The 22,670-nt window shown below is 43.2% G+C and overlaps 1 protein-coding gene across 1 annotated transcript in view; it reads left to right on the forward strand.

Annotated features, from left to right (window-relative positions):
- iglon5 (IgLON family member 5) overlaps positions 1-22,670 on the forward strand; it is a 90,684-nt gene that overhangs the window by 46,520 nt on the left and 21,494 nt on the right. The window lies entirely within an intron of this gene.

Genomic DNA, 22,670 nt, shown 5'->3' on the forward strand with positions numbered 1-22,670 from the left:
CTAATGGGTGTTTCTGTCATTTAGTCTTATGTCTTCTTATTTTGTGCTGCACTGGAGCAATATTTCCTGGATCAGCCAAAAGACTTAGGTTACTTTCTTCTTAAACCAACTGTTTGCACACAGAGTTGAACTTGTTCATGAACATTGGTTAGAGAGCTGGGTGGTGTGGTGAACTGTGCGCTGTTTGATTTGCAGACTGTGGTACTTCTGAGTTTGTTTTTCTGCAGATTTGTCTAGACAGACCCAATCAGTCCTGGCTTTTCCTACAAATAGTCTTCCCTTCCACTTCAGCGCTTCATTATGTAAGAGATATTTTAGTATGTGGCCCCAGCTGCTTCTCTAGCTCCTCCGCTGGGGTGTGGGCGTGGCAGCAATGGAAAATTGAATGCCCAACCAAGGTTGTTGTGTCTGGAGCTTTCAGCTGGGTGCCTCCAGTCTTTAGCCTTGTTTACCGCTTAATTTATTTTGGCCTAGTGTTGTTGGGTTAGACATGTAACTCTACTAACAGGCAGCGAGAGCCACAAGGTCGGTTAACAGCTCCTGTGAACTATCCTGCTGCCTCCTGAACATTTTTCAATTGAAAGGTGTATTAAAAGCTGGAGGAGACCCATGGGTTTGGAGGTTAAAGGCTGTGCCAACCAGGTAGAGTTGTTTACATTTGAGCAAGCCTTGAGGACAGCAGGCAGGTTTCACACTGTTATATGAGAAGGCTGTACAGGCTCCAATCAGAACGCCAAGAAAAAGACAGGAGGCTAACTAGTGCTGTGTTTCCAGTCATTATACTCCTGTCCGAGCAGCCAGCTGAAAGCCCTCAGGCCCCTTTGACAGCCCTTTGTCCAGAGAATAGTCAAAAACAGCCATGTTGAACGAGGCTTAGCCTTTCTGTACAGGTGTCAGGTTGTGTTAACAGCAGAGCACTTATTTGTCCCATTCATCTGTAGTGTTTTTGACCTCTTATCCTCCATCTGAGCAGCCGGCATCCTCCCTCTGACTCCTCACCTCAATTTGCTGCTTCACATCCACAAGGCCTGGGCTTCAAAGTTCTTGTGACTGGTGTGTCTGTCTCTCCCCCCTTTTTCTGAAGTTCCTTTTGAAGTAAAAGTTCAGTCTGGAACATTTCACAACCAACTTATTTTCCAGCCGTTTCCTTGATTTTCTATTGATTCCCATCTGCCTTGGTCGGGTGGAAAAGGAGGGGAAAAAAAGAGAAACAGAAGAATGAGGGTGGTGGTGGATCGATGTTAGCCTGACCTCCCATGGGGGGTTGGGTCAGATGCATTTCAGATGAAAGTCATTAACCATTTCTGGTTTGCCAGTCCTAGCTAAAGAAACAAAACAGTGCTAATGATTTTTTTTCTTATTCCAAAAGCTACCTCAACATTCAGATTTCCATGCAATTTTCAGCAGTCTTCCTTCATATTGAACTTGCAAATGCTGTGACTGCAAGATGTTGGTTGTTATTGGAAATCGTTAAAGGACATCAATTTGTAAGCTCAAGGCCAACTTCGGAAATGATTAAGGCAAATATCTGTATCCCAAGTAAGCACTGAAGATGTACTGCGCTGCATCACTAAATCTTCCCCTCCAGCTACTTCTCTACTTTCATTGTGTCTCTGAGACTGTTGTCACATGCTTGACATGCACTGAACAGGAACAGAGAGCATTTTGCATTGTTTCCACATGTGGAGACCCAGAGCCATATAAATCAGAGTCCCAGATGCTTTCTCTTAAAATACAATCAAATTGACATGCTGTTCCTGTCCATGTAAGCAGGAAATCCAGTCATTAATTATGGTGGTGTAGTAGACCTCAAAACCTCAATCCACAAATGGCACAGCTGCAAGCAGCAGTCTCCTCTGTGTACTCAGTATCTCCATGCCGTGTTCCTAGAGCAACTCTATGCAGCACTCCCTCACCAGTCGTCCTCCATGGCTTTGGCCAAGCGTGCAAATGGCAAATGGACAGCGGGTGCCCCAGCGGCCCTCTCAGCCCATGTCTTATTCATGAGCAGGGGTCGGCGTGATGCCCCTCGTCACACACCATGTCAGAAACACACTCTGCCCTGTGCACCGAAGCCTCTTTCTACACTCCCCCTCCAAACCTTCCTACTCACTAAAACCCCTGTGACATTTTCACTTTATGTGCCGCTTCGCTCCTATCCTGCCTAGCAAGAAAAGTGATAATAGTAATAGCCAGCCGTAACGGCAGGAAACACTCAGCTGAAATGTAATCCAATGCAACATACAGCTCGCAGCAAGTCACTGCTCCTCTATAAGTTACACAGATGCTGCATGAATATGATAATGTGATTACTTGTGGTGTTTTCTTATATTGCAGCACATCAGTGAGGAGAATGTAATGTTGTGGTCAGGCTTCAGGCCAGAATGCAGTCTGCCCATCCCACCAAGCATCTCATAAAGAGCAGAGAGTGGAGCTAAGCGAGGGGGAGTTGAGGGTATTAGATGATTACATGGCTCTATGATTTCATGAAGATGGGCCCAGCTTCCTGGGCAACTATGACATCAGCAGTCTGACATTCAGGATGAAATGTCTACTGTGCAGCACCAGCACTGTTAAGCCAGTCAAGTCAATAAAGTAATAAAGTTGTATTGAGCAGCAGGCTTTGCTTAAAGGTCGAGGTTTTTTTTGGGGGGGGGGGTTAGCCAGGCAAAGGTGTACGGTGTGGAGGAATTGGTAATATTATCAACAATAATGTCTGAGTTCCAGAGAGGACTACAACTTTAATTGTATTCATTTTCAGAGCTCAAACATATTTACAAAGATCTATCTCACTTTGACCTGATGTTAAATCAACAATATTGGTGACAGGTTTGCCTTTGAGGCTTACTTGCCTCAGAGGGTCAATGACTGTTCTCAGGTGAGTGGAGGCAAACCAGATTGAAGAATTTCACCTTTATAGCAGCTTCATCTTTTTTTAAGATCCAGCAGCTTCATTGAGAATCAACTGATCGATTAAATTTTAACAAGACACCAGTGATGGGCTCTCTGCAGGGTTTAAACATCCAATCCATCACGGCCATGGTGCTCTTTCTTTCGCCTCCCACTCAGCTCTATCCATCTCTTCCTCCTAACCGGTTTGGGGAGGGGGAAAATTATCTCTTGATTAAAATTTAATTAAAAGCCATTTAACTTTTTCCCTCCTCCTTCACTGCCCTTAACAGAAACAACTTTCCCCTCCTGGTGGGGAGCATCTCACTTTGGTGGCCGAGAAACCGTTCAACACTCCCTGGGACACTGATTATTTCTCAGCTTCTTTTATTACACCTATAGATCAGCGCAATTAAAGTCCAAAAAGGGTTCATAAAAATGCCTTTTTTTACCTCACAATGGTAAACAACCACTCTCTGGGGGCCTAAATGGAGATCTATTACCTCGCCAACTATTCTCAACTACCTATCCTCTTGCTACCCCACCCAAGGTTCAAAGTTAAGTCTGTGGAAGCAGATATAAACTCTAATCCACTTATCTCATTGATTCATCCAGCTCTGACCTCTCTTACGCTCACTCTGTCTTGCCTAGAGATCATATCTTGGGTCCCGTCTCTGTGCTGGCCTCAGTAACATGCAGTGGCAAAGGTCAGGATGCAGATCAACACTGAGGTTGTGGCAAGGATCCCATTCTCTCAATTAGTCTGCTCCTGAGTCTCCTGGGCCCTTTGGGGCGCAGGATTTAATTAAGTAATTGAATAGATGATTCCCATTTGGTTGGCTCATGCCACGCCAGCTCCCCCTGTGGAAGATAGTGGAAGTGGTATGTTTTCGTGTGTGTGTCCTGTGTGCTATATCTGTCTCTCAGTCCCCCTTAGCCATCTTGGTGGCAAAGGAGAGGTGTTGCTTCTTTCTGGTGATGTCACATTTGAGCATGTTTGTGCGCTTATGTGTGTCAGTGTGCCTTTGTGTGCTCATGTGTGTGGTCATCCTCCAGCTGTGCTGCTGCTCCTTAATGACCCGTGCAGTGCCTGGGAGCAGGGGGTGTCACAGCATCGTGACTAACAGCCTGGGCAGATTGGCTGCTGCCAAAGCTCCAGCCCTAGCCAAGCCCCCATGCACAATACACTCCAACACACACACACTCAGGCATACACACACAGAAAAATATGCACATTCATACAAATGCACATCACTGTATCTCCTGCTGCTTAGATTCCTCTAAATGTGTTTATGTTGCTGTGGATGGCTGCCTTAAGATGTTGTTAGGAATTTATGTGTCTGCAGGATAGAGATGTTTGTGCGAGTGCAGCAAACATGTTTGTGTTGAGTGCATCTATATGGAAGGATGAGATTGATTGTGCAGCTGTGAAAGACCGCAGCAGGCACAAACATGTATGTCTATGGACAACACTTAACCAAGGCCATATTAACCAGCGAGGGGGGGCCAGGACAGAAATTAAATGGAGGAGACTTTTAGAGCGGGCCTCTTCACAACATGGCACCTCAAGATTAGGTAAAAATTTCAAGGCAACCTTGAGAACCTTGTTATTTCCACTATGCTTATTCAAAAACAAGTTTATGTGCCCACAAACTAAATGTCACAAGTGAATCTGAGGCCTTCACCGCTGCAGGTACCCCAGCGCAGTTGTCCACTTTGTTTGGTAGGTAGTCTTGACATAAATCCATACATACCAATCTCTGTATACATGAAAAAACAAATGTGTTACAGCAAATATGTGTGGCTGTGTGTATTCTTACATCCCTCTGTTTGTGTGAAGATGCATGTGCATATTTTTTTTCAGTGGACATGCATTTGTACTCGTGTGTATGTGTGTGCACATGTATACTGGGCAGGTGAGTGATGAGCACTGCAGTGCTTTGGTGCAAGAGCCTGTGGTTAGAAATCACAGGGGGACCCAAGTGACTTGGTTCGCCCTGTGGCTCATATAGATGCAACCCCTCCCTCACAATACACACACAATTACACATGCACACACACACACCCCTTGGAGATATAAGAAAGAGAGAGAGTAAGGTGGGGGGAAGAGAGAACCCTCACATCCTTTTAACTGGGTCTCATAAATCACAGACAGCAGCATGGCAGGATTATGTTGTCAAGTAAAAAATTGTGTGTGCTTGTGTGTGTACTTGCGTGCGTGTTTGTGTGCGCGCATGTGTGAGTGTGTGCGCTCTCCTCTGTATGTGTCTAATGTGGTGCTGCCTATGGCAGGACAGGTGGTGAGGCATTGACAGAGCATTGTTCAGTCATTGTTTGTTGGAGAAGGGATACATAAAGCCCCCTCACATAGTGGAGACAGCTGAGCGACGTGAAAAGGCTCAGCTGAGAAACTTAACAGGTGGATGAAAAGCTGAAACAGAGATGTAAAGGTTTCACAGTGAGGGAGAGGAGGGCACAGAGTGTGTTTGTGTATGTATGAAAGAGACTGAGGGTGTGAGAAAAGAATTGGGATGGTTCAGTAGATTCATCAAGAGAGAGAGAATGAAGAAAAATGCTAGAAAAATGCATTTTGATAACACGGGGGAAGTGAAGTGGGAGTATATTTAGAGGCGGAGGAGAAAAGATGGAACGAATGAGAGAGGGAGATGGAGGGGGAGAGAGTCCATCATAGATCTGTGGTTGCAGGCTTCAATCAATTATTAACGCCATGCAGATTAGCAGCCGAGCCGACAAACGATGCAATGATGGCTGTCAGTTTCCCCCGCACAGCCGCCTACCTCAGGGAATGATGGAGAATGAGAAAACAACAGAGGGAGAAAGAGCAAGGGGAAGAGCAATGATGAGAGATGAATTGGAAAAAAAAAAAGTTGGTGCAAACTTGTTCTGCGGTTTGTTTATTCCTCTGGGAGAGAGACAGAAGGAGGGACAAGGACTGCGTGAGCAAGCGAGGAGTGTGATGTGTTAATATGGGAAAGAGAGGAGATGAAGCACAGTCATTTGCTTTCATGATGGGATGAAGTACAGTTTAGAGGTGGGAGACATGAAGATAGATATCCTGAGGTGACAGATATTTGTCAACTGGTTGGAGTTTCTAAAGCCTTTTTACCAAGGTAGTATTCCTTGAAAATCTCTGCTTATGGTCCATTTGGGGCAATGTTGCAAATCAGTGAGCGCTGCTTTTTGTACAGTGGAAATTTTGATAATTACTTGTTTTCCTGTATTTTATATCATTGTAAAGTGAACAGTGTAAGGTTTATGGAGTGCTGGTTAGAGAAAACAAGCAATTTGAATACCCTCTAACATATTATAGACTAAACCAGTTAATCAAAAATGATGAATTAATAATAAGCTACAGCCCTCAACTGCTCCATCTTTTAAGTGCTGGAGCTCCATGTTGTAAATATACTGAGTTTTGCAGTAATGTGATCAAGGGCATTGATTTAAGGTATTTAATGCACTGGATTAGCCAAACAGAGACATCACCATCTGTCATTTCTGCTATTAAGTCTCTAGAAGCCAAATTAGAGCACATGTTTATAAAACATCTTAAAATCCATTTGTTTTCTTTGGCCTTCTCTTGATTTTCTAACTTTTATTTTGTGGATTGTTCAGTTAATTCCCGTTGTTCTATTGTCTTCTTTGTCATATACAGCGATGTCGCCCACTTCTAATTCAGTTAAGGTTTGTAATGGTGATTAGAAGGAGCAGTACAATAAATGCTCTGTCTTCCTAAAAGAAATGAAGATGTGGAGGTGCAAAAATGTAAGTCAATTATCAAAAAATATATTAAATGCATTATTATATAATGGTGTTATTGTTAATGTTTCAGCATGTAATCCAGCCATTACACCTCCAGAAAAGGTGTGAGGTTTTTAAATAGAGTCCAGCAGCCACACAGAAAATCATGTAACACCAGGGAGAACAGATCTAACTTCTACATCAATACCCTGTGTTGCTTCCCTGAACATCCAGAAAACCCCTGAGTCTAGGCATTTTTTCCCCTCTCTATTTTATCACAAGTACTTTGTCTAAAATGTCAAGAGTACAAAAGCACAGCAAGGTGATGTTGCCCACTTTCCCAAAAAGTTTGGGAATAGACAGAGGACTTGAACTTCTGACCCCTGCGTGGGAGAACAGCTTTCACCTGGGGCGCTGAAAGCAACCAACATTGTCAAGGGAGATGATGATGATGACGAGGCAGTTTGTTTGCAGAGGGGAGAGAGAGAAATGGAAGGAAAAAGATGGTAAGTGAAAGAGAGAGAGAGACAAATTGGAGAAAGGGGGAGAGGAAACCTTTGGGGGGAGGGATCACTTGGCCTTAAAATGTACAATGGTACAACTCACAAGGGCACCACATCTGGGACGCCCTTGAGTTAGTACAATTAACCTATATGCTCATTGGTTCTATACATAGCTCTCTATAGAGGCTCGCCATAGAATAGCATAGAGCAGTGCCATTTGAGCGTGTTAAATCCCCCATAATTCATAAATCATTCAGTGTTACCTCAGGACATGCTGACCATATAGGGACGCCCACACAAGATACACCGAGTACACAGTCTTCTCTCTGATGTCCCTGTATTTACAGTATCCGCTGTATTTACATTATACTGTTAGAGCTGAGGGTTAGGCAGAGGTAACATGCTCATCTGGCGATTACACCTGTGCTCAGCACCAGGGCAGGCTAAAGGGAATGTGTCTAATGGATCGTTTTGGTTTATTGGGCCTAATATTTTTTCTAATTTTCTCTTGGTTTGGCCATCTTACATGTCAGGAGTAAAAACAACATATTCACCAAGTCAAGAGATTTTGAAATCTGGAAATTGGAAAGTAAGCTCACCCAAAATGCAAATTTGGGTACACTCACTTTTGGTTTTACCTCCAAATTATGTGTTTTAGATCACAGGTTTCAAACTTTTTTTAATGTTTTGATTTCTTAAATTGAAGCGATGTCTATTTGCAACCTCTCCTCAAATGACGATAACTTTGGAGTAGTTTGATGGTTGGTTGGGAGGCCTGGGATGAGGTGAAGAGGTAAAAGTACCCAGTTTCTCACACAAAATAGACAGAAGTCAAGGAAAATACATAATTTTGTGAGGCCACAAAGTGTTTTGTCCTTTTTTATATTCTGTAAATCATCTCATGATCCCTCAGGTTTATCCCGTGACCCCTTGAAGATGCCCTGACCCCTGACTACCAAAATGAGATCGAGACTGAAAATAAGTGAAATTCTACTTTTGAAATGTTTTCACTGAGACCTTGGATGTTTTTACTGAACAAATAATTCATCCAAACCTTGCTTCATTCATCACCTTCCGCATACTTCCATTATTGGTGCCTTCACCTACTTTCTGATGCCTTTAAGGCTTTCAGAGACCAGGGGCAGAATGAATTAAGCATGGAGTCCCTGGGATGTGTGTGAGTTGAATTAAAAAAAAAACAAAGAAAAAAAAAAAACATAGATAGGGGTGTGGTGCCTGTTGAAAAGATGGGGAGAGAAACACAACTTTGGGGTTGTTTTCCTTGCCTGAAGGCTCCCTTGCAGGGAAAGGGGTTTCAAGCTTGCCAGAGAGAAACAAGGCTTTGCAATTAACCAGAGAGCCACTGTAAAATAAGAAAAAGGATGGGTGGTGAGAGAGTGGTGGAGGAAGGAGCAAAAAGAGAAAGTACATTAAAAGTGAATAGGTGGTATAAATGCTCACACTGGCTGTCTGGCTGGAGTGTGTACATCACTTTTTGTCCGTGCAGCATGGGAGTAAGGGAGGTTTAGGTGAAGGTATATTCATTGATGTGTATTTTTAAAAGAGGTGATGGCAGACGGTCTATCGCTGCAGCACTCTGTCTTTCTTTCCCTCTTTGTTAAGTCAGAGCCCTGCCGCCAGCGGCTGCCTGCTGCACCATCTGTGGCTGCAAAGTGCCCAAAATTCATTAGTGGAGAGAGGCGAGGGAGACGAGGAGCAAAAATCCACCAAGAGAGTGACACACGGGGAGGGAAAGAGACAGGGAGGGAAGAGAGGGGACCGACCGAGATGGCAAGAGTGGACGAGGCAGCGGAAACTGGCTTTTGAAGCTTTTTAATGAAATATCTCTCTCAAAAGAATGTAGAAGAGCAGTAACGAGAGAGAGAAAGCAGAAGGAGAGGCGGATTGAAAGCGTGAAAATGGAGTCAAGAAGGTTGAGGTGCACTGAGAAAACGAGAGAGAAGGGAGAGATGATGCAGAGCAAAAGAGAAACGGGAGGAATGGAGTGAAGCAAATGGAGAAATGAGGCAGGGAGGAAGTGACAACAGAGACAGAAGCTCGAGGAGAGGGGGGCTGAAGAGGGGGAGATGATGAGGAAGAAGAGGAGGAGGAGGACTAACAGGGGGCCTCTGCGTGGCAGCAAGATGTTCTTTGTGCCTGTCAGAGTCTGACTAAAGATCAGGATTTGTGTGACACATCTGCACTAAATCTCTAACAACGACAGTCTGTCTCTGTCTTTATCTGGGGAGCTGTGTCTCTCACTCTCTTTCTGCTTTTTCTCTCCATATTTTTTAAAATTTATATCCATTACCTAACTCTGCTCTGTCTCTTTCTTGCATCTGTTTTAAATTACACCATTATAAAGGATCTCTGCTTTATTTGACAAGAATATAGTTCTATATGACTAGAAGCATAGGAGAGCAGATTAAATACAGCAAAGGTCCTGACCCCAGAAACTCACATGTAGAAGGATTTATGCTGCACAACCAACAGGATGCTTTTGTCTCTCTTTCATTTTCCTCTTTCAGGTATTATTTTATTTCAGGACCCCTCAGCTTTCTATTATCTGTGACCTCTGGTCTGCACTTCACTGCATCTCCCTCTTCCCCTCCTTGTTCTCCGACTTCCTCAGCATTCCCCAACAGTGCTTCCTCCCCCTGCACCTCTCTTTCTGTCACCTCCTAAACCTCCCACCTTCTTTCACCCCCCCAACCAGCTCCTACACCGTCATCGTCTATCTGCAGCACTGACTCATGATTCCCACGAGCCCTGCGAGGTGACAGGGATCATAGAGCTTTGTGGAACTTGTATGCTCAGATAAGCTGCTGAATTAGGGGGTGGAGAAGATCAGCGGTGGCATTGCAGCGGAGAGGAGATGAGCAAGGAGGTGAGAAGATAAGAAAGAAGAGAGGGAGAAAGAGGGGAGAGGAGGAGAAGGTTGTTGAAAGAAGATGGCAATAGGAGAGCAAAAAGAGACAGGTCAGGTTAGGATCAGCAAAGTACATGATACGTAGCCTATATACTGTTGCCAGCAGATCAACAACTGCAGCCAGGTAGCATGTGATTTTACCCTTATAATCTCTCTTCTTATTAATACCCAATCCTAAGCAAGAAGCCACACATGTAAAATGACACACAAAAAGCTTAAAATGCACATACGTGACATGTATTCCCACGGGATCACATTACTCCATGAGGATGTGTGTCCAACCAAATTTTCAGATAACTTATTTCAAAATGAGATTCTTGTAAAAGGGGCCTTACACATACACTTGATGGCTAAATTTTACACATTACCTGCAAGTAGTAGTTAGCTAAGCTCCTTGGCCTTGGAAACGTCTGTAGACAGTAAGCTAGTTAGCCAAACATGCTAATGTAGCACCTTAAGATGGAGCCTAAACACTGTCTAATGCATTCCTTAACACTTTTGGTTTGTGAAAGACTAAAGAAGAGACACCCCCTTCCAAACATTTTTACTACAACCCCAGTAGACACACTGCTTCAACATGCAGAGAATTCCAAAGCTTGACAGACGACCAGATTAGTGGACAATCACTGTTTGGGGGAGAGGTTTAGGCAACAGTCAAACGTCAATCCATAAGTATACGTGGCTTCTGCATGCAAGCTCACAACATAAAATATGCAAACATCAGCAATGTACCCTATGGTGCATAACAGATTGAGAGATTGACAGCCATGCACACAGACACTGAGTAAAACAACTAGGCTATACAAGTAAGCATACAGAACTACAGAAAAGAAATAAGGAGAAACAGAGTGAGAAAAGCATCAAAATTCATTTAGATTCTGACAATGTGTCTAGCTCAGCACATAAGGGCTTAAACTGAGAAAAAGTCTCCCCTTAAAAAAGTACAACTGACAACTGACAACTGCTGGAAGAAGTAAAACATTAGGCTTGGGGTCTGAGGTCAGAAAAGGTCTTTAACAAATAAGAATGAGCTGCCTCTTTGAGTGTTCTCCCTTTTTCCTAGTTCTTCATCTCTCTGTCAGCTTCTTTTCTTACATCTTCCTCTTCCTCAAGGAAAATGCATTTCTAATGCTGTGAAAACACACCTGCATGATGTGACATCACACACAACATGTCTTTAGCTTTGTACTGTACAAAATCAACAGTCTTGGTTCTAGCCTCACCAATCCAATTTGCACCAATAAGGACCAACAATTTTACAGGAAGAAAATTCAGTGCAGACTAGACTGAGATACCAATTTTTCAGCTGACAGATGAAAATGTAAAAAAAAAAATGCAGGCTAAGAAAATGTCATGTTTCAAGGACACAAGTAATATTTTTTCAATGTGACATCTCACGCTCTTGCTCTAGCACTGCAGTTGTAGTAACCACACAAAATCACTAGCTTTAATAGAAGTAGATGAGGCAGATTGCGGCAAAGTGGGTACACCAAAAAAAAGTCAATTACTTCACCAGAAAATAACTCCTGGAACACACTGAACATCACAGATTGATGATAAGTTACATAACAGTGAAAAAAAAATCCCAGGGTGGATTCTTTTTTTCCTTGCAAATATTCACCTAATCTTCTCCATCATTTTCTCTTTGTTCAAAAAGTTTTTTTTTTTTTTTTTTTTTTTCCCCACTTACTCTCTGAATGTACTGACTCAGGCACAATCATGTCTTGCACGAGGTTAACTTATGTCTCAGGGGGTTTATTTCAATCTTTCACTCCAGACTCGTGTGCGAATGTAGGATATAAACATCTGGCTAATGTTTTGTCGGGTCATTTGCGGATGAAGTCAATGCCGATGCAGTATGGAGTGAAGATAATGAGACAGCTTGTAAAAAGGTTAGAAATTATGTGTTAAAAAGCAGTCTGGCTGTGACACATTCACTTGCTCACTTTAGGAGCAGTAATAATGAATGACATGTAAATTGAAGAAGCTGTCTGACAGCTGTCCTCAGTGTGTTTTACACTAAGCATAGGCTATATAAAATGTTGCTACGTTATGCAGCTGAAAAAGGGCACACTTCTATTTCCACTTCAAAGTTTATATTAGTTTCATAGTACTTTATGGAAATATTCCTTACAGTGTAGCATAAGCTTTCACTTGAGCAAGAGTCATTGCCATGCACACTCATTTTTACTCAGTCTGTGACATCTGCAATACATCCTGGCAGCTGCGCATGTTTTATTATTAATAGTTCAATTTATGTCTAAGGAAGATAGCTATGTCTTAATGCCTCTTTGTTTCATAGGGTACTGCATGCTGTAAAGTGTAAGACCCTTGAAAAATAAATGATTCTCCCGTTTTTGTTGCTGTGGTTATCGACAGTTACAAGTGTCATGTCACAGAGCAAGTGAGAGGAGTATATATATATATACATACATACATATGTATGTGTGTGTGTGTGTGTGTGTGAATGCAATACCTGCTATAATATTTTTGTGTATATATACATAAGGAACATCTGCAGTCTTCATGTGCTTATGTGTGCTTGTGGCACAGTAGTAAAATTGTTTTTGCAGCTCATTCACACATGAGGGAAAGGGGAGCCAGCGATCATTTTCAGTGCTTCACATGAAGGAGCATTAATCCAATTCAAACAGCTCCAAGGAGACAGCCCTCTAATAACTTATGGTGACTTAGGAATTTGTTTATGTTTGTAACAGTGCACTGAAAGATTAATAACCTCCACAATAGGAGTTACACAACCCTTTCTGCGAGAAAACACAATAAGAAAACACAGAAGAAACTGATGTGTAGAGATAAATGAAAGGCAAATTAGCCAGTGGCACTGTATTTAATTACACATTACTTCTGTCACAGCTTTAGTTATGCCCCTGATTTCCTCATATTCCTCGTTAGCCTCAGGCTTTGGTAAAACAGCTTCATCAGGAACATGAGCCAGCAGATTCATCAGTGGCTCAGTCCACCAAGGCTGACATAAAACACGCAGTGTAGCTTTGCCCCAAGTAACTGGCTGCATGCTTGTTTCCTCCTCAAACAGACTATGACACATTAATTCACCTTTACCTCTCTTCTCATCTCTCTTTTCTTGATTCTCAGTATTTTTTCTGCATGTCATACATGAGACCCCTCTCAGTTCTGCTCAGCTGCAAAGATTAAATGGGCTCTATATCGATTGCTCTTTTCTAATGCACCGGCTTCTCCAAAGAGATACCAAAGGCATGTCATCACCCAGGCTGAAAGAAGGGGTTGGAGGGTGAAAAGGGAGGGAGGCTTGTCTTCAAAGTTTGGTATATTTTTAACTCAGAGGGCCTGTTTGCTCAACAAGATGAAGAGAGCAACCAGGGAGCATGTGAGCAAGACTATCAATGCTGTCGAGGGAACGGGTAGGGGCTTCTCTGTAATCGAGCAGTGGCAAAAAGGCGCCAGAAGCTAGCCGAGAAGTCATCCGGCTTCCATCTGGTGCAAGACAAGAATGCAGAGAGAAAGAGGAGGGAGCTCCAAGATTTGTTGAGGGAGAATACACTCTAGTCTAGTGAACCATGTAACCCACAAAGGGAAATGACGTCAACCAAACTCACTCCAACTTACAGACCAAGGCCTGGGCTCGTGCTGGCGGTTTGAATGTCTGCCATGGGCTCTCCAGCACAGCTGTAGCCAAACATAACTGGCACAGCGGCTATGTGTGCAGGAGCTAGTGGTGCCGAGTCACAGCAGTGGAGCAACAATGGCAAGGGCTGCCGCGATTCAGAATGCAAATGAACCCCATCCACAGCTGTAAGGATGGCTGTGGGCACAGCCAGGCGGAATCCAACTGCACACAAACAGACGGAAGTATGCAAACACATGCACGAAAACACTCACTTAAACTCTCTCTCTCACACACACACACACAGATTCACAAACACCCACGCAACTAACGGATTTACACAAGCTTGCAAATACATAGATGCACATTCTCTCTCTATCTCGCGCTCTCTCTCTCACTTGCACACACACTCATGCTTGCTTCATCTGTACTTGCCAGCGTCTTAGTGCACTGCACCATGCCTCCCTCCCTCCCTCCCTCTTTTTTTCTTTCCTTCTCCCATTCCATCCCTCAGGAGCTCCCTCCTAAGCAGGTGTTAGCTGATTTCTGTTCCCTCAGGTAATTCTGTTTTGTTCTTCGCAGCAAGTACTGCTGCTGTGAATTATCCTGACAGCACCTTACCCCTGGGCTCTGGCCATCACCTCCTCCCCTCTCCTGCCCCCAACTCTTTCCCCTCTCTTTCACTACACCCTGCGCCTCCTTCCTCCACTCCTCCCTGCCTGGTTCTCCTCCTTTCACCCTCAGTCTCTCACCACCCCTCATGGAGCAGGCAGCAAGATCCCTGAATGAGCAGCCCAGTGGTCATGAACAACACACAAACATAAATATACATACATAAATGAATACCGAGATGGACAACAACTCAAAAACTCTTCACTCAAATACAATATTCACACATGCATGAATTCATGGATGCACACATGTGCTTAGATGTAACCCAGGTGCATTTGGAACGATCACCAAACCATCAGGTTATTTGTGCATTCACCAAGCTTGAAGTTTGCTGATGTGAAAACATTGCTGCTCTCCTGTTGCCAAAATGTTGTTCCCTCTTGTTTTGCTGTTTGCAAGAGGCAGAGACAAAGAATGACTTATTTTAGATTGCTCATTACCATGGTGGCTATAGACAGCAGCTAATTGCCCTCCATTCAGTCATCACAATTAACTGGTCTTATTACTCTGTTTGAGTATATTACATATTTTGCATATTTCATCAGAAATATGTCATTATCAGTATGAATGAATGGTGGAGGGAAAATTAATAAGCTAAGTCAGTGGTGGTGCTGTAAAGGCTTATGAATGCAAAAAAAAAAATCTAAACAAAAAGCTAAATGAGATCTTTTATTCAGCTCCTCATTGATTCAAGACTTTGTTCAAAATTCACTGAATGCAGCACATCGTCTTTTGTCTTTGATGGAAATTGCATGATTTCAGCTCTTTCAGTGTAAGTTAATGTCCAGATAAACAACAGTGGCAGTAATTCTCGAGCTCTTGTCAAACTCTGTTTTTCTCATTAGTCCTACTTTTCAAGTGTGTCATAAATGACCATTGGCAGCTTGTACTGCCTGGTCATCCATTTCACACACAGGCTGCCCAACACTCAGCTGACTTTCTGATGCCTCATTCTTTTTGACTCCACTTTACAGCCAATGGTCCTATCGAAAATAACTGCTCCCATGCTATTACACTTCTTTGTCTCCTGTCACTATCGCCCAGTAATTGCTGTTTTTATTGTAGCCTCTTAGCGGCTCAAGTGTAAACTATAGGGTAAGCCTTGCCACTGTGCTGGAAGCTTAACTGCATGGCTAGAAATATTTGTTCAGTCTCACAGCATCTGACAGAATTCCCAAAAAAATAAAAATATGCAACACCAGAACATATTCACAGCTTTATTTTATTTTTTATTTTTGATCTTGTAGTAGGCTGGGCAATAATTCAATATTATGATTTGTAGACTTCAAGTTGAATTACCTCTTGTTGATATGATCATAGTGTGTTAACATTTTACAAAATTCTGTTGTCTAAATCAGTGATTAAAAACTAACTAATCTTTTAAGTATTTATTTATTTATTTTTACACAGGAGTTTGTCTGATATAGTGCAAAACAGTGAGAGACACTTTATTGTATAAAACATTAACCCGGTTGTTTTTCTGTGATTTTATCAGATTCAAGTGACAAAGCCCAGCCCAAAAATGCCCAGTAAAATAGACATGAATACAAGACAATGAGATGCTAATATTGCAGCCTAGCTCTTGTCCCTTCAACATATGCTTTCACCATAACATGACAGTAAAAAGGGAATTTACAACTCTGATTTGTTCAGTATCAAAGAAGGCACCATGCTGCTGTGTTCCATTCCTCTTTGCTGCTTATAAAGTGTATTATTGTCTGAGGATGTTAGATGCAGTGCAGCTTGGGGTGAATCAGTATTTTAAGCTTCTATTTTAAAGCAGTGACAGCACTTGCCCACAAATCTGTCAAATTACCAGTGCACAGGGTATATTTAGGGGAGTCTACAGGGCCTTGTGTAAGGCTGACGTGTGTGTGTGTGTACTCACTGGGAAAGGAAGTAACAGTTTAACTACTGTATTGATTTCAAGAGTGCTAAGGGGTTTAGGCGCCAGTCCAAGGAAAATGGGGGGTAAAAGAAAGCGGAGTGGGGCTCGTCCCTGGTTTTAGCACGCTCGGCTTTTCTCCCTGGCCGCGCTTGATTCAATGGTAAAGATCTGTGGCTGCCCATTGAAGTTGTACAACTGCTGCATTGAGTACTGTATGGCTCTCTGCACTCTGCAGTGCTCTATTGATTGATGTGTGAAGAGGGATTAGTATGTGGGAGGGAGACGAGGGGAGGGAGAGAGAGGAGGAGACGCCGGATGGGAGGGGGCCAGAGGCAGAATTGTGGATGCAGCATGTGTACAATAAAAAAAGGGGCAGATGTCACATCTTTGGTAAGGCCAAGTCAGACACCCGAGGGTGATGCCCTGCTTTTCTGTAAATGCTGATCGTTTTGGCATGTTTGTGAGGCCAAGTTGTGTTAGCAGTTGAATGTGTGTCAGAATAGTTGGTATGTGGGGGGTCCTGTGAGGCCAGCCAGATATATGACCTTGAATGATGAGCAGCTAAATGTCCAACCAATCCTCCTGATGCCTCAGAACGAGCTCAGCAGAGCAGTTAATGTCAAAATAAGCTACAGTCACGTAAACACTTATTTCAGTCATTCCACCACATTCCTCCAGCAAGAAAAAACATCTTTGGTCTGAGAGGGGGAAAAATGACATTACCAGACAGATTCAAAACAATTCATTCACCGTGACTTCTCTGACATTTCTTAGATTTCCTGTCAAGTGGAATCCTGCCGACATCCATTTTGCTTCACCAGCAATTGTGAAAAGCAGGCGACCTGCATATCCATCTTGTTGTGCTGTTGAGCGAGGCATCCAGGTGGTTTCTCACTCCTCGCCAATCACTCTCTCCCTGCTCTCCTGTTGTTCTGTCCCTGACAGGTGGTGCTAAGGGTGGAAGGAGCCATGAGGGAAGTCGGAGATTTCGTCGATAGGGAGTAGAGGGGCTGAATGAGTAGTGGAGTGAAGAAGAGGAGAAGAAGGAGGAGGAGGGCAGGAAGATAGGGCTTCACAGAGGTGGACACGAGGTTGGATTTGGGCCATCCAGAGTTAATGGGATCAGACGAGGGAGAGAAAGGGATATCTGTGCCAGTTAATGTTTAATCCACCACCCCCAACCCCTTGTCTCCTGCCTGAGGCTCCCAGCATCTGATAATCCTTGGGCTGCCTCTCTTCATCATCAAGGTGTCGGAGGGAAGTGCCTCTGTAAATATTTAATTGGCTGCACCATGCCGTTGTTAATTATGCGGGTGTGTCTTTCCATTCCTCTGCTCTCTGCCCCAATGTTACCGACTGTGTCCTTGCACTTTTCTCTCCTCCTCATATTGATGCTACTCTATCACTCCTTTTCTAGCTGCAACTACTAACGCCAATACTGCTCTTATCACCTAATACTACTGCTACTATAACTGTATTACTACTGCTACTGTTACTGCTTCTACTACTGCAGCTCCACAGCATGCTGTAATTCCATATTCCACTACAGCTTTTCCCCATTCTCAGTGACTTTTCTTTTCAAGACCTCGTCTCACCCTGGCTATCTATTTTCACCTCTCTCCACCAACCTTGTGCTATGCCTCTATCCCTCTCCTTTCAATTTCAAAATCACAGTAGCCTCCGTTAAAACGGATTATTGTTATGGGTTTCATTATAGCCTCTGCCATTATCCGTCTTGACGCCAATCATGCTTTCAGAGGTAGCTTTCCCTCCTCTCTGTGTTTATTTGATCGTCAAGGGCAATACAGAATAGATGAAGAGTACAAAGACAGCCTTGCAAGGACTGCGCAGGCTAAAGTTGTAAAGCTCAATAGAGCTCTACTCATAAGTGTCTGCCAGTAGCAAGTGCAATTACAAACAGGCGCATGTAAAAGTCAAGAGAATACAAATCACATAATAGATGTCTCGTGGGTACTGAGCAAACAGCCTTCCAACGTTTTTACAGACAAAAGACACAATGCAGGAGAGCAGAGAGGCAAAAACACTGGACCACAAGTGTAGGGAATTATGTGAATGTCTACCTATGGGCCAACAATAGATAAAGTGTTATCCACAGATGAGCAAAATAGATTTCTGCTTTTGCAGAATGTAGAACAGCAGAACTGAATGGCAAAGGAAGAGCGACAGTATAGATAAATAAATAGTCTCTCTGCCCAGTGTTTTCCTGAGTGCAATCCCTCAGGCATGTCCATAAAATTTTATTCTCTTAAAAATGCCAGACAAATCTAGACCCAAGGCTTAATGCTGTGTGCAGACAAAGGCTTGAGGGGGGTCATTTGGATGGCAGTCAAGTGTGTCTGTACATGTGTGTACATGTATGGTATGGAGGTAGGGTTCCATTTGTGTGCCAAAGCAGCAGGTCATTGCAAGGACGAGAGACCAGTGGCCAGGACAGAGTGTAGCTGCGAAAGACAACAGTGAGCAGCGAAATTCAATATGCTGGTGGCCACGTCAACACCAGGGGCCACTGCAGTGTTCACCACCAGTGTTCTACATTGTTATTTATCATGTCTCTATTCAAAGTCAGTTGCCTTTTATACAGGCTCAGGATTTTTCAGCCATAGACAAATCCATATTTGTTTTAGTCAAGTAGTGTTTTAGTAAAGTAGTGTACTAAAGCACTAAAGAAAAAAAGTTTTTCCAGGGGGGTGGGTGGAGTGTGTGTGTGTGTGGGGGGGGTATTCACATTGTTTTGTGTTTCCACATTTAGAGTCTGCAGCTTAAACCACCAGGCTACCCTGGTGGTTTAAGCTTTCCTGTTGGCAAGCTACTCCTTTCTGGAGTGTCAACGGGCAAGACTCCTGAATCCTCCTGGTGGGTGCAGTTCATCAGCCTGCACGCTGAGCCCCAGGAGGGAGCAGAGAAAAAGGAGAATTTGAGATAGGGATCAATAAAGCTAAAAGTAGCCCAGAAATTCAAAGTGACGTCTGAAGATTCTGTTTTGGCCATGCAACAGCACTCTGCTGGTTGCACTCCGGACTCATTATTGTTCTGTTTGATCATGTCCGTTGTGTTTGGCTGGCTACATTTGAATTAATCGCCCGAAAAGGACAAATAATGTGGATTACATCAAAGGGAGGGAGACACATGCTGTCATTAAGCCAGATGATGTTTACATTCTGTTGTTTTACACCCAACACTCCCACTCGCCCATAAATGAGATGCTGCAGATGCACACTTTATATTCCTTATCTGTAGAGGCAATAACCATTTGCCACCGTATTTTATTACAGTATGATTGCTTTGGCTAAATGTTGGGCCCAAAAATCTCATTTAGCATGAAGAATGAATAACTGCATCATATGTCATCATTGAATTTTAACAAAAGAAAGGTGGTAATTAGCAGAAGATGCTGTCTCAATGAAATAGTAGAGATTCAGTTTTATTATTTATTAGATTTCTTTTTTTGTTCTGCATCCACGGCTCCAGGGATGGTAATGTTGGTCAGTCCTCCAGTTTGGTCCAGACTAAAATATTTTAGGAGCAGACGCACAGAAGATGAAATGTAGTGACTTCTGCGAAGCCTTAACTTTTACATTTAGAAATTCATCTCCCCTATATCTGTGCACATTTGTCACGATTGTTTCTATTTACTGTCATCAACCTTAACTATAAATCTACAGTAGTTCTAGCCACTGCATATAGTCAGTTGACATTCCTAAGGGCTGTGTCTGTATGCATCGTGGTCTGCATCAGGTTTTCGATATTATCTTGGTGCAAAAACAAAGTAGCTCAGCCGTCAAGCAAATAATAATATTTGATTGCTTCTCACGCAATGCTTTGCAAGCAAGTAGGAAAAAAAGCAGCGTGTGAGCCCCAGCGCTGTCCTGAGGTCACCTTCGTGTCAGGACAGAGGTAGTCTCCCATCTCTTAATAAAAGACACTGGTCCTGTTTGTTTGTTCTAGACAAGCTGCTGATTTCCACAGTGTAACTTTTGGGTGAGTGCCTTAACCTGCACAAAGGTCAAAGCAACAAGTTCACTGTGCAATGAGCATTCAAAGTGAATGACAGAGGTCGAAAAGGGTCATACAAGAGTGGGTGTGTGCGTGCATCAAGGAGAGTGGATGTTAAATATTTCCGTATGTGTGCATTTCCCGGTGTGTGGTTTGACTTTTGTGCGTCTGGATGAAGTCAAATTTGTAGTTACCACGTAGAACATGAAGTGAATCCTTGCTGTGTTTGCTGCCACGATGAACTCACACAAACCTTCATCTCAGCTGGTTTGGCTCATCAATGAGTGTGTTTGCGTACGTGTGCGTAAAGTCTGTGATTGGTCCCCCGGTTCAATGTGTGAGAGGAAGTGTGGGCTGAATGTTTTGACCTGGTTATCATGTTGTGCTGTGCCTGGGAGTGGAGGCAGGGTGATACAGGTTTTAGAATGCGAGGTGCCAATCGAGCTGTGAAAATGGGAATTGAGTAGGGAAATGGGAATAGCTCCCCACTGGTTTGTAACCTTCGCAATGTTGTTTGGAGCATTCAGTGTATGCATACATCATTCATTCAATCAAAATGTGTGTGCGTGTGTTTGTGTGTTTGTGCACACGTCATGTATGTCCCAGTGGTTACATTATGTGATAGAGAGCGTCTTTTCTCTACGTGTGTGTCTGTAATTGCGTATGTGGGGTAGTGTGTATTTATGACAGCATGTCACACCCGTCTCCAAGCCCCAAGCCCTGGAACTGAATTGAATTAACCTAAATAAAGTCTAGTGTGTAGAATACAGAGCACTTGAAAGGGAACAGCTGAGGGCTTGTGGTGAGGACCGTCTGAGTCTAAGACAGAGAGCACGAGCACAGCGATGCTTTGCGACATTACTCCATTGTAAAAACCACAGATAAACGAAAGCTTGTGACAGTTTTTGAACATTGGACACAGTGGTTAATGTGTTACGCCCCTCCCCCAAGGCTTTCAGAAAGAGAGAGAGAGAGAGAGACAGAGCCAGTTCTGGCATCCTTGGCCGGCCTAGATAGCACAGCAACAGTGGCAGCAGCAGCAGCACCCATTAATGCGATTACAGCTTTTAGCGGGAGATTTTCAGGGCCAGTTTTCTTTTGAGGCGTCATTAGTTTGTCCTCTTTTCTTGCTCTGCACCGGTATGTCAGCAAACAAATGTACACATCCACCCCCATGAACAATAGACACCTCAATACTGTAACTGCTTATACACACAACCATGAACTGGTTCACACACAGGAATATATGAATACACAAGCATGAATATAATAACCTATATTTACTGTGGTGTATTCACACAGATATGCCAACTGTTACATTCAATAACATAGAAATAAAGGACAGCCGTAATTAGTCTTTTTTTTAAGAGATGATAAATTATTATTTAGTGTAGTTGGCACTTCTCAGGACTTTCTGCTATGCAGTTTGAAAATCTTTTGATTAGCAATCCATGATGTGAATCATTATTCTGAAGCCTCTCTCATTATTCTTTGTAATCAAACTATGAGTCTTCCTCTAATTTAAAACCCACATTTCCTGTCCATTTATTGGTGCATTGCCGTCATTCTGGGTCTCATCTCTTAGCGGATTCCCATTCGGCATGCTTAACATGTCTGCACACATCTTTGACTTTGTGCAGCTATTTAACAAAACCTTGAGGTGCTTCTTAGCTCCTGACTGCAGCGGCTTCGTTTCATAAAGTCACCTTTTATTAAACCTCAAGGCTAGACCGCAGCAAAAACCTATTGAGATATTGAGGTCATCTTACAGGCAGAGGGAGAAAGAGATTGTTGGAGATGGAGGGAGGACACAAGCTGAGGTATCTGGTGTCACGCTGTGATTTGGCAGAGTTTAGATGGACAGAGCCAGGTGTCTTACTGGGGAGCGGCCTGCCTCAGTAGGCAATATCACTGCCAGCATATAAGGTCTTTGGTTATCTTTGTTTGCAGTCCAAGCCAGTTCACAAAAATGACTTCAAACTGTTTCAAAGTTTTTTTTTCTCACCCAAGTGTGTCAAACACACCTCACAGATGCCAAGTTTGTATTTCCTCTTCAACTAATGGCTCTCAGGATGTGTCTCTGTTCTTGTGTGTTTGTGCTATTGTGAGCATGTGCCTCTGTTCTGTGTGTGTGTGTGTGCATATGTGTGTGTATTGGTAGGCAGGATGAGCATCCCTTCTGTTACCGTTGCTGTCCCTTCATTTCACGCTCCGGCAGCTCCGCGTGAATCCTCTTCCCTTGGCTCATTATCAGTGCTGTTCAATGAACGCGCTTCCCACCAGAATGCAGGGTAAAACCAAATCATTATTCAAGTATGGGGGTCAGTGCAGACATTGTGATTCTTTTGTTTAGTATATTTATTACTTTCCCTTAAGAAATAAGTAAGCAGGATGCAGAGCACATCCCTGCCC

The sequence above is a fragment of the Lates calcarifer genome, linkage group LG15 (assembly GCF_001640805.2).
Source record: "Lates calcarifer isolate ASB-BC8 linkage group LG15, TLL_Latcal_v3, whole genome shotgun sequence".
Classification (NCBI taxonomy): domain Eukaryota; kingdom Metazoa; phylum Chordata; class Actinopteri; family Centropomidae; genus Lates; species Lates calcarifer.